Raw genomic sequence first — 12,001 nt, 5'->3', positions numbered from 1 at the left:
TCCTTGCACTGCTGTGCTCTTGATACCACGATTTTGTTTTTGAACGTTTGGCGATATTCCCGTTGCTTGGAGACATTTTGCATTAAAATATTTTTATGCGTGCTTTTTTGTTAATAAACATTTGTTAATTTAATCCTTTTATTTCGAGGAGTTTTTAATTAAAAATTTTTGAAAATATTTGATTTTGTGTTTGAACATACAATTTATTTACAAACTTTTAGCGATTACATGGGCTCCTCTTCAAACAATAAAAAATATGTTTCAAATTGTGATATGTAAGTGTACAATTTTCTCAAAATTACTTGTCTCTTAATTTTCTATTGTCATTTTTTAATTTGCATTTTTATTACAAACACATTGTCTAGGTCAAAACAACTTTTGAAAAAAATCGTATAGGTATTTCATTTATTTTTTTTAATTTGTCAAAAACTTAAATTGAGAGCAGTGCTTAGCATTGAAAATCGCCACAAAGTCCAGGTGGTCCAACTTAACAAACATTTTGTGGCATTATTGAGTTGTATGGAAATACATATTCATTTACATTTATTTGTTGGTAATCAAATCCGGCTTGTGGGTCGATTGCCTCTTTTGTTTCGAAACTAATAAACGTTTCAGCTCTTCCAAACCAAAAACCGGAATATAATTTCTTATTTCTCCACCATTTAATGTTTTTACGTTTACGTCCCAATTCGCTATTGTTCCAACCACCGAATCCCCTCATAAACCATTACCACTCGCATAAAACCGATTTTTTATGATCGTGACCAGTGGTGGTGGAAGACAAGAAATTTGTGAGTCGTTGTGTAATGTTGTTAACATGCTTGTTTTTGTTCCAGGTAAGCTGACCGTGCTTTTATCACCACAATCAAGACGTCCTCGGATGACGTACAGCCCAAGATAGGGTGACGCTCATTAAAAAAATTTTCATAAAAATACCTTTCAACAAGGGATCACATGACACGAGGGTTCTTTTATTTCGTTAATTTATGGTTTTAATTGGTACTGGTGCACGTATGGCATTCCTTTCTTTATTATCAGTTAAGAGAATATGCGGCGGGGTATTTGGGAAGATGTTTATAGCCGGTTTCTTCGAAACATGGAAGAAGAAGAAGAAGCAGGAACACACGAACAATTACGGTGAGTTTTTAACATGTTTTCTTTACTCTTTATTAAAGCGTCTTGCCGATGAGTTTTTCCCCGAATTATTTCTTTCTTTCTAAAATAATAACGTAAACAAAATCCCTTCAGTCGAGTTCTGGAGTTAGTCGTGTCTAGAACACTGTCCTGTGGCTATCCTTTGTTCAGCCTTCTTGATATTTAAAGTTGATAGCTTTGGTATAGCCGGTAAGTCCGATGCGCCTTATAGTCACGATGATTGCTGATAACAGTCCTGTGGAAGCATACTTTACACCCCCCGAGTCCCCCTCTTTAAACCACGCCATCTAGATCGGCCGGTCACGAAGTGCACGCCATGCGTGATCACATCCACAACAAATATACACGGTGATGACTCTTCGTGGCGAAATTCCACGCTTCCAGCGGCACGTTCGGGGGTAATTTAAGGCCGAGGGCGTGTGACCCCTGAGAGAGTGTTTTAGTCAGTGTTGCCAAGTGGTGAAATTTTACCAGATCTGGTGATTTTCATGTTAGTCTGGTGATTTGGTGAAAACTTTTGTAAAAAGTCTAATATCTGGTGATTTTTTTGGAAATGAAAAAAACTGTTTTTCAAAAAAGTCGAAAAACCACCAATTTGCTTTGTTTTTTTTTTACGAGATTTTACCTACTAGACAGGATCAAAAATGACTACTTTTGTCTTTTTCGAATACTTTTTCAGCTAGAAGCAATTATTTCGCAAAATTTTGTTAAAAACAATCCAAAGATTCAACAAATTCGACCAAAAACCGCGTTATTTTGCCCTTTTCAAGTGTTTAAGCACGTTTTTGAGATAAAAACAAAGAATTCTAAAATTTTCGTTGAAGCAGACAAAAAAATTACAAAATTAAATCAAAATGGATATTATTTTTAGCTTGTTTCGTTCAACTTACTTTGTTTTTGAAACAGAGGCTCATTTATTTTGCAAAATCTTGTCCAAACTCGCCTAAAAATCACAAAAAGGATTGATATTGATGTTTTGTTTGTTTCACTCGATTTATCTGTTTTTTGAGCCAAATTAAGACAAAAGTAAGCTGAGAAACCACAAAATTTAGCCGAAAATGCTTTTAATCGCGTTTTTGTACCAAAATCTCAGGTTTTACGCTAGCTTTCGCTAAAATAAACTAAAAAATCAAGAAATTAAGTCTAGAATTACATTTCTCGAGCATTTTAGCACGTTTTTCTAAAAACGCAATTATTTCGCAAACATAGCCATACAAATCGTAATCTGGTGAAAATTTGTCGAATTTTTCAACTCGAATTCTATATTTTTGATTTGGCAACACTGGTTTTAGTCGGCTAGTGGCGGCGCAGCGATTCACTTAAATTTTTCGATAATTGAGCAAAATATGCTACTTTTTACCGATCTATTATTTGCTCTTTTTGTTTATCTAATGAAGTTTTGTATTTATCTATCCTTGTCTTAACACTGAGCTTCACTAAAACGTGAATCCACAAGCTTTTTTGTTTCTCAATAGAAAACAAATTTTTTTCCGAAAATAGACGAAGTTTTAACAACCTAACTTTTTGTAATTAATTTATTTGGAGTCAATATCAAAAATTAAAATAAAAAACATCGAAAAAATTATTTGCAGATGAACCAATTACGTTTCTAACAAAACCCCACATGTTTTATAATTATAAAAGTGGGTAGAACTGTAATTTATTTATTTTGGTGTACTTAACAACTATAGTTACTGCCAAAATAAATAAAAAATAAAATAGACAATTTGTTGAAAAATAAACCATGTCAATAAAAATAATGAAATTTTTTAGCTGATCTTGTATCTTTTTTTTCCTATAAATTTTAAAGTTTATTGATGTGCAGAGCTGCTTTATCAATAGAAATTAATTCATTTTAATAACTAAAGTGGCTTTTGCCATATGTCGCAAAAACAAAATTGCTGAAGAAACAGCCAGATAAATTGCTTCGTTACTTATTAATATCGTAGAACTGAAATTGCCAACATAACAGACCGTCAAATGGAAAGAAATGTTTTTTTAATTTTGATCAATTTTAGTCCACTTTTTGGAATTCTAAAAATAATGTAACCATATCGATAAAATCTTCGAGTTTGCCAAAACTCTTATATTACACAACACGTACTTACTTTAAATGACATATAAGTACTACTTTATGGACAATTTAAGAAGAATGTAATTAAATTAATTTGTTAGCACTATTGGTCTTGTTTTATTGAAAGAATTGAGAGAATTTTTGTGTCACGCAGTGTAGTGATTGCCTTATCTGTTAGATCTTGAGTGCCATTTCTAGCAAAATTCTTCAAAAACTTAAAATCAAAGCAAATTTACATAAAAATGTAATCCGCATAATTATTTAGCACTCTTGATAGTGATCTGTTTTTATTTTACGACCTCTCTTCTCTCGAATGTAGAAATCACCGTTAAATCTCTTCGATATCCCCGATTAATTGCCACCTGAAATCCCGTGGACTTTTTGCCGCTTAATGCTTTATGATTGAAGACGTTGTCGATTTAGGAATATTTACGGCTCCTTCCAAATTCCACAACAATTTATTAATACGAATTTACAGCATATTATATCCAAGCAGCACGAGAAAGAAAAATCCAACATCGAAATGCTGCCCTATCAAGGCTGTAAATCTCGACGGAGTCGAGGATATTTCAACGGCCACATTCACAACATTTTTCGTTAAAAGCGGCTGTCTTACACATAATCTATAACCAAAATTCAACTTCGACACGATCACGTGATCGAGGCATTTGTCGCAACCTTGAAGTCTTGCTCTAACAATTTCAATCAAGGTTGCCACCCCTGTGATTGTTGACAAACGCCAGTGGCGTAGCAAAAGGGCTTTCAACTAATTCTCTTCAGTAATTAAATAGTTTGGGCTATTTTGTAGGGAATTTTTGTTGTGGTGTTTTCAGAACAACATTTTTCGTTTATTATAGCAATTCCACTTCCATCAAGGATTTCAATTATTTTTATAATCAACCATACCATAAAGAAGGTAACAGCTTACTGTTAGATAAGGATAGTTCATTGTAAAACTTCATTAGATAGATAAAGAAAGGAAATATGTAAACGAAAACTGGAAATTTATTCGAATAAAGTAATTAACTTTCCAGATCCAGATAGGTAAAACACTGGTTTTAGCAAATATTTTATCTATTGGTGTTTATTGAAGTCTTTTTTGTATACGCTCATAAATACCAACAAATTAAGTAAAAAAATAAGCAAATTAAGTAATTTAAGGAAAATAAACTTGTCGATTAAGTCCTCGGGGAAATACTTGGTTAGGACAGCCTGTATGTGTGTTATTCAATATTTGCGACCTACTTTAGTAATAAATTACTCCAATTTTTGCTTTTGTGCGTTTTGATTTTGAACTCATGTTTTCGTTTTTTTTGTTCTTTTGTTCCACTCGACACATGTAAATCGGCCTAAGCCATCGACATCTAAATGAAAACAAACGAAACCTGCCGCCGCAGCACACTCTGATACCCACACGATAACAGTCCAACGAAAACCAGAGTTAGACACAATCTTACCTTTACCACCTCTCGCATTGTTCCGAGTTCCGAGAGAAGTCCAGCAACCAGTTGCTAAGAAACCGGAGATCTGTTCGTTTGCTGCGCACATTTTATCAATTTTCTCTTAGAAAAAGTGCGTAAATCAGTGTTGGGTGATGTCTGTTTTCGTGTCATTGGTGTAATCCAGTTGGCCGCGCATTTAAGGGGTGGGGATTGAAGAAGGTACGTCACGAATTTTGAAATTGGTTTTCGATTCTGGTAGACCTTGGTGTAATTTTTGAGGCCGCGTAGTATTTCTTGAATAAACAATAGAGAGCAAAGTGGGACAGTCAACGTGGGCCGTGGGCGGTTTCTTTCACAAATTCGTCGTAGCTTTGCCATTTCCTGTTTGGTGGTGGAAAAAAAATTTCAAATGTGGGCGATTTTGCCTCAACCACGGCCTACATGATTCGGGTTTCGGACACGGTGATAAAACAAGTGACTGTCATCGCCAGACAATACTATCTGGTTTACATCAATCTGGTGGTTACATTATGCGAAACAACCGCCGAACACGGGTACCAACCGAATTCCGAACACTCGGCCCTTAACAAGACAAGATCTGATTGATATTCGCCAGAGATAAGCTTGTGAAGAAGAGATAAAAGCCGGACTGGGGCGGTTTGAAATTGGTAATTTTACGAGTATTTTATGAAACTTCAAATCAGTGTCGGGAGACTCGGCCAGACCGTATAACTCAGATGGTGAAACCATGAAACAGCTAGTGCTTTTAAGCTTTGATTTTTTACCTAAACATTACAAATAAAGGGGAAAAGGAATTTTAAAAAGGACATAAATCCCTGTCACATACTCGGAAAGAATTTTTTGGCTCTTGTTCTCTTATCTCAACACCGATCAAAACTAGTCAACTGAAAAATGTCAGGCCTAATTTCAGATTTTAACGCCCAGGTTTCAAATTGACTTTTCTTCTTTTTAATTTTTTATTTTACCTTCTACATTTAATGAGAAATAAGAAGCGAGCTTTTGTTACGCATTATCGAAATAGTGTTTGTTTTGTTGTTTAAGTTTGGTAATTAGACAAAAACAATCTCATAATTCACAAGTGAACAGCTTATTATTATACTTTTTTGTGACCCATTTTGAAATAGTTTTTGTGTGAATGAGTTTGAAAAACTGTTGATAAACAATTTGATTTCGCAAAATTCAATGAAAACCTAAAATCAAAATACCGGACCACTAAATTTTTGCGATTTTTTACATTGCAATATTTTTGTTATTCTTTCTACTTAAAGAACGCACTTTGCAGAACATTGTAATTTAATTCAATAACATTTGTAACATTTATCTTGTAAATGTTACGAAAGCACTGCTTTTTTACTTTTTTTATACTGAGCTGTAGTGTGCAACAGATACAAAACTAAGTTTTTTCTTATTTCAGATTATTGCCCGTTCTTTTCTGAATGAGGACCAATTTGTTCAAAATTTTATTTTCTGGTGCCCCAGAGACACAAAGCATTGAAAAAGACGTTGCTTTTCTAATGTTTCTAAATATTGGTTTAGAAAGTAGGCTACATAAAAAGGTAGTTAAACCGAAAATTATTGCTTATGTCACAAAAAGAGCACAATTACGTCTTTGAACACAAAAAATCTGAAAAACTTATAACTTCAAAGGATTACAACAAGTAAAACGGTTAATTATTGGAAGCTTTCATGCGCCTATTTTGACGTTTTTGCACATTCATCCTACTTAATATGAATATTCATTGAAATCGGAAATGTAATGCTTTTTTGAAGGTTTATATCTTTTATGTCTCAAAAATTAAAATTAAGGAAAATGTGGTAAAAGAATGGGCAATAATCTGAAATCAGTAAAAACTTAAGTTTGTCTCTATTGCACACCACAGCTCAGTATAAAAATAAATAAAAAAAAACAGTGCCTTCGTCTTTTAAGTATCACATTTAGAAGACAAAACTAAAAATATTACGAGTATTGAATTACATTAAGATGATCTACTAAGTTTTTTCTTTAGGCCAAACAAAAATTCGTCGAAATCCGACAAAGAATTAAAAAAATATTGCAATGTGAAAATCGCAAAATTTTATTTGTCCGGTTAATTTTGGCGGCCAGTGTAGTAGTTTATTACACAAGTGCGTAGCACGAGTTTCAGAAAGGAATCTTATATAGGGACATTCATTTTTTTTATAAAAAATCAGAAATGTTTAAATTTAGTTGCTGATTTCTTAATTTGAAATTAAATGTTATGTCATAAAATAAAAAGTAACCAAAACGAAGAAAATTCGATAACAAACGGTTGTGAATTATTTAAAAGTAATAAAATGAAATGTGCAAAGTGTAATTATTGCATTTTTTATGTGCCATTGGTGTTTTTAACAAATTGCGTGTGTAATGTCGCGAGGGGCACCTGAAACAGATAAATGGTGAGTCGAAAAGTGTTGTTTAAGACTCAAGAGCCTCATATAAAAGAATTTTGAGGAAAAAAATGTTTTGTGGCATATTAATGTGTTTACCAATAAGATGAAAAATAAACGAATTTAAATTTGTATCAATTTGCGTAAAAAACTGAAATAAACAAACCCACACTCGATTTTCTCTACATTTTTAAATATCTCGTCCAAATTAGCCCATCCGTAAACAACACTGAACTGAATACTGCGTGATAAGAATCTCAAACAATCTCGCTTGTGATAAAACTCAAATGAGACAAAATTATATAATATGATAAAACAGTAGAGATAATGAGGTCGTGTACATATATCTTTGCCCACGACACAGCAAAATTAGAAACTCCAGAAGTAAAGTACCAGAATTCGAATTATAATAAAACATTGCCAAGGAGAGAATAAGTTGTCATTAATCATCCATCACAACACCTCGTCAAATTGTAAATTATCATAAACAACGTTGTCAATAGTCATTGAAAGCTGAAACCGTGCCTTCTGTACCAAACGTTTCTTATTCATTTACAGTTAATTGAATAATTCCATTATTTTAAACACGACATTTGACTTAATCAACCCGTGTATAAACAACGTCTATTTTTAGCCTGTAAAAATTTTATAACCTTTCCATTGTTTGACGATGAATAGTTGGCAAAAATGCGTCAATCGAAGGATTCCTGAACATTAAAAAACGCAAAGTCCGACCCTGTGCGGCTCCATATGGTCGCTGGTCTCCAATTTAGCGAATCCGCGAACCATTTATCTTAAGTCTCGACTTTCGAGTCTTGTATTGTGTTTCTTTGGTCGAAATTCCGTTTGAAAAACGTTCGGAATTTACTTATAATGGCCATCCCCCTGCCCGGCAGTCGGGCATTGTCCACCGCATTGCCGCGTAATTGCGGTAAATAAAATATAATTGCCTCTTGATATGTACAGGAATCTTGACAGGATGAAATATGGCCGGTTTTGAAGTCGCGATGCCGCGAGAAATTCCCGTCAAAAATCGGGATTTTGGGACCACCTGTAGGCCTGAAACAAAAAATAGGTATTTCGAGGGTTTGGATACAATGGTTTTTGTGTTGGGGGTTGTAAAAGAGTGGAGTTATTGACTCTCGCTGTGAGACAGGTAGATCGGACAGTTGTCCAAACAAATGCAAGAAAGGGAATGTTTTGAGGGGGATTGTCGAGTCGAGTGGGCCACAATTTGTTAAGTGGAGTGATTGTTGGGGGTTAAGTGTTTGGGCGCCGAGAAGTTTCTCAATATCATGCAGATTTGAGATTCAAAATTTATTGACATTTGAGGCGGAAACGGTTTTATTACATGATTTACAACAGGAAGTTGAATTTTCTTTTCAGTTTCAGAGAGTAGAAGTTGTAATACATACTATAAAAAATGTAGATTTGTTTTTCAACAATGTAGGAAATTTATTTTGTAAAACGAAACGTGTGTTATCAACAACCAACATATAAGTGATAATCTAAATTCTGCGATTTGTATACAGTGTCAATTTTCACTATTTAGCCTTCGGATTTTGATTGTTTAAAAATAAATATCTTATGGTAATAAAAAATTAAGAACCGAGTAATGATAAAAATCATGCTTCTACCCACAAAGTTGACAATAATAAAGATTTTTTTTTAAATTTGGTCTTTAACAAATCGAAATTTTTCACAAAAAGAAGAAAACGACTAAAATATGTACCTTCCTTCTCCGCTAAATTTTAGTGAAAAAAATACCTCTTTTATAAAAAAAAATAAAAATTTAGTAGACATTATTGAACCGTAATATACAGGATGTCTCAACGAGTAGACGAAGTTTATTTTGACCTCTTTTAAAATTTAATGAAGTGAATTCCAAATGATTTTTTCACATAGACTGGACATCTTAAAAATCTAGTTTTGATTATTTTTCCAGTTAGTTATGACTGTTATGAGTGTTATTACGACTGTCAGTAGATTTTTTATTTATATTTTTTGTCTCTTGATCATACATATAACCGAGGGGCCGTTAACTTTGAAATTAGTGTACAAATTTTTGGAATTCAATCGAAGTTACTTGCATTTTTTTTTGAAGTTGCTTGAATTTTTTATGGAATCTCTTTTGAAAATTACAATGAATTTCTTAGAGCTATAGGAATTTTGGAATTACAGGATTTTGAGTACTCCGAAACTATTTGGCGTAGACCGTTGGAAAGCACTTTTAATTTTCCATCTTACAAAAAATTATCATGAAAAAAAACTGACTTGCAAAAAACTGCAAAAAAGTAAAAAATCTGGTATTTCTGAACCGAATGTTTTGTAACAATGAGATTCACAAAAAAGTTAAAAAAAAAGCTGTCGGAATTTGCCTTAAATTATCTATCGAATGGCGAAAACCCGGAGTCCATGGGAGTTACAGTTTCAGCTAGGAAATAATTTTAGTTTTTTAATTTAAAAAAAAAAATTAAACTAGGGGTCTAAGGCGAATTCTCCGGACAATTTTACATAAAAGACGGTCAGTTACGGAATGAATTTGGAATTTCAGGAATTAACTTGATGGAAATACATACTAGTATTTGAAAGGAATTTTTTTGAGATTACAGGAATTATTTTGGAATTACCAAAATAAAGTTGGAATTGCGGAAATAAAGTTGGAATTACAGGAATTACTTTGGAATTATAGAGAATAAACTAGAAACAATGGAATTACTGGATCTTCGGTGAAATTTTTTTGGAATTACTGGAATTCCAGTGGATTTTTTTGGAATTGGAATTACTCGTAGTTGTACAGTTTTTTTTGAGTTAACGGCCCCTCGCATATAACTGTTATGAGATTAGACGAAATTTGATATTTTCTTCTTTTTTGAGTTTTACATTAAAAAACAATATTTTCTTGCCTGATTTAATTATTTATTTTTCCAACACTAATATCTGTTTCTGTTATGTTGCCGTTAATATACGCTCTTTTATAAAATACGTCGTCAATCACAACGAATTTTCTAAGAACATAAAATACTCTTGTCTTGACATTGTTGTGCCAAAGTTTATAACAGTTTCTGAATTTAACAAAATTTCTGATCCATTATATTAGTGTTGGAAAAAATGTTGAGGCCAACACAAGTTTTATAGTTTAATTATCTCGGTATATTAAATTCTTCTTCCCTAACGGCCGCTTGAATTTAAACTATGACCTCGGTTTTGAATCTGTCCATAAAAGTCTTGTCTTACTAGCTGTAAAAATAATTTTATTCGTAGACAAAAACATTTTTATTAAATTTACTTTCACAAAAATGACATATTGTCATAACGATATATACAGTGTGGTCTTCTTTTTGTATTTCTGAGACTTGCTAATTTGTCCTTTAAAAAAATATTTGGGTCATAAAATGGCCTCAGTACTTAAACTTTAGTGTCAGCAATAAGTTTTATATTAATTTTTATTTGATTTTTTTCTTATTGGGATGGAAACTGCCTGTATTTTTCAGTCAGTAATGCCAACTGTATGCCAATAAATTCCCGTGCCATTTCATATCTGGCGTAATTAGCCATAAATCGTGGCGTGTGGTCCGATTAGCTGCGATTAAAAACCAAATGAACGCGATTCTATCTGCCAGCCGTCAGAATGTTTGAATTATGCCCGCCTATGGCGGCCATTAATCCCGTTCGAATTTTTGCCGCCATTCCAACCCTCCGACCTGATTCGTTGGCGGGCATTTAAACGGTACCACGTGACCATGCAATTGCAACACTACTCTAGTAGGCGTTGGATTTCTCCGGGCTCCTACGACACGTATTCTAGTTCGGCCTACGCCGTCTACGATTATGGTGCACGTGCCACTCGACCCCCGATTTGATCTAGCCGGCCTTGGGTTGTTGTTAAATCGGTGAAGAAAAATTTTTGAACAAATAGACGCGCCCTTCAGCCGCTAATTGGAAGCGCCATTGCAGCTGCGCATTCCTAGGCCTACTTAGAATTTTTCAAACATTTACTTGGAATTTTTCGAGATGAAGGGGAAAAGAACTGTTTGAGGACAAACATGAGATAAAAAAAGACGTTGCGCCAACGTGATTCGGAGAAGGGTTTTGTGATGAAGCTTCTCTCTCTTTTGGCTGCTTAATAATGAACTAATCAACTCGATGTAATAAAGCTCGGCTTGAAGTGTTTTTAATTGCGGCAATTCGCTTTGTGGCCAACACTTGGACTTGGCAGCATGAATTATTACTTTCATGAGTTGTCTTTTTTTTCGAAAGGATGGGATTTTTAATTTCGGTTATTGGTCGGATTAAAATGCGCACAGTGAAAGGAGCTTAAGTATGTTCGGCGGTCTTTTAACGGATAAAGCGTATTTAGGGCATCCATAATGATGTTTGTCAATTTTGTCATGCATTCCGATGGCTTCTGCTGGAGTCCATTAGTACAGTTTTTGTGCCATCAGTCGGACACTGACCGAAAAGTGACACCAAATTTGTATTTTTGTAAATTAAAAAATCAAATTATTTCCGAACCAGATGACATATTTCAAAGACTAAAAAATATCATTTTTACCTAAGGCTTGTTTTGTTTAATTTTCAAAAATATTTCTTCTATTGTTTACAATTGTATCATAACCGGTGAAGAAAATTGTAAATTCTGGTGTTAAATAATTGATTTTTGCTTGTTTTACTCGATTTAGGTGGATTTTAAAATCAATTCATTAAAATAGTTATCATACACAAAGAAAATCAAACAGAATTCTAAAAACACATCTAAAACAAAATTATTTCTGTTTTTCAGTAGTCTTTGCTTTTTTGAAATTTATGAAATTTAAATACATACAATGACATCAATTTTTAGTTCTATTATTTTTTATTTGCCCAGTTTGCTTTTTATATTTACCTAATTTAATTACAAGTA

The 12,001-nt window shown here is 33.3% G+C and overlaps 1 protein-coding gene across 3 annotated transcripts in view; it reads left to right on the top strand.

Moving 5' to 3' along the window:
- LOC123015668 (epidermal growth factor receptor) overlaps positions 1-12,001 on the top strand; it is an 84,736-nt gene that overhangs the window by 40,858 nt on the left and 31,877 nt on the right. Inside the window, exon 2 of one of the 3 annotated variants that reach the window (XM_044415546.1) lies at positions 837-1,137. The exons of 1 other annotated variant lie outside the window; for it this stretch is intronic. The gene's annotated coding sequence lies outside the window, so the exon portion shown is untranslated. Of the gene's footprint in view, positions 1-836; positions 1,138-4,745; positions 4,891-12,001 lie in introns of those variants that run through there. One more of the 3 variants, XM_044415552.1, reaches the window with a different exon arrangement.

Source organism: Tribolium madens, unplaced genomic scaffold, assembly GCF_015345945.1.
Source record: "Tribolium madens isolate multiple individuals breed KSU strain unplaced genomic scaffold, Tmad_KSU_1.1 Scaffold_11;HRSCAF=98;Tcas5.2_LG3b, whole genome shotgun sequence".
Lineage (NCBI taxonomy): Eukaryota > Metazoa > Arthropoda > Insecta > Coleoptera > Tenebrionidae > Tribolium > Tribolium madens.
Note: the sequence above shows the minus strand (reverse complement) of the source record. Positions and strands in the feature narration are given on the sequence as shown.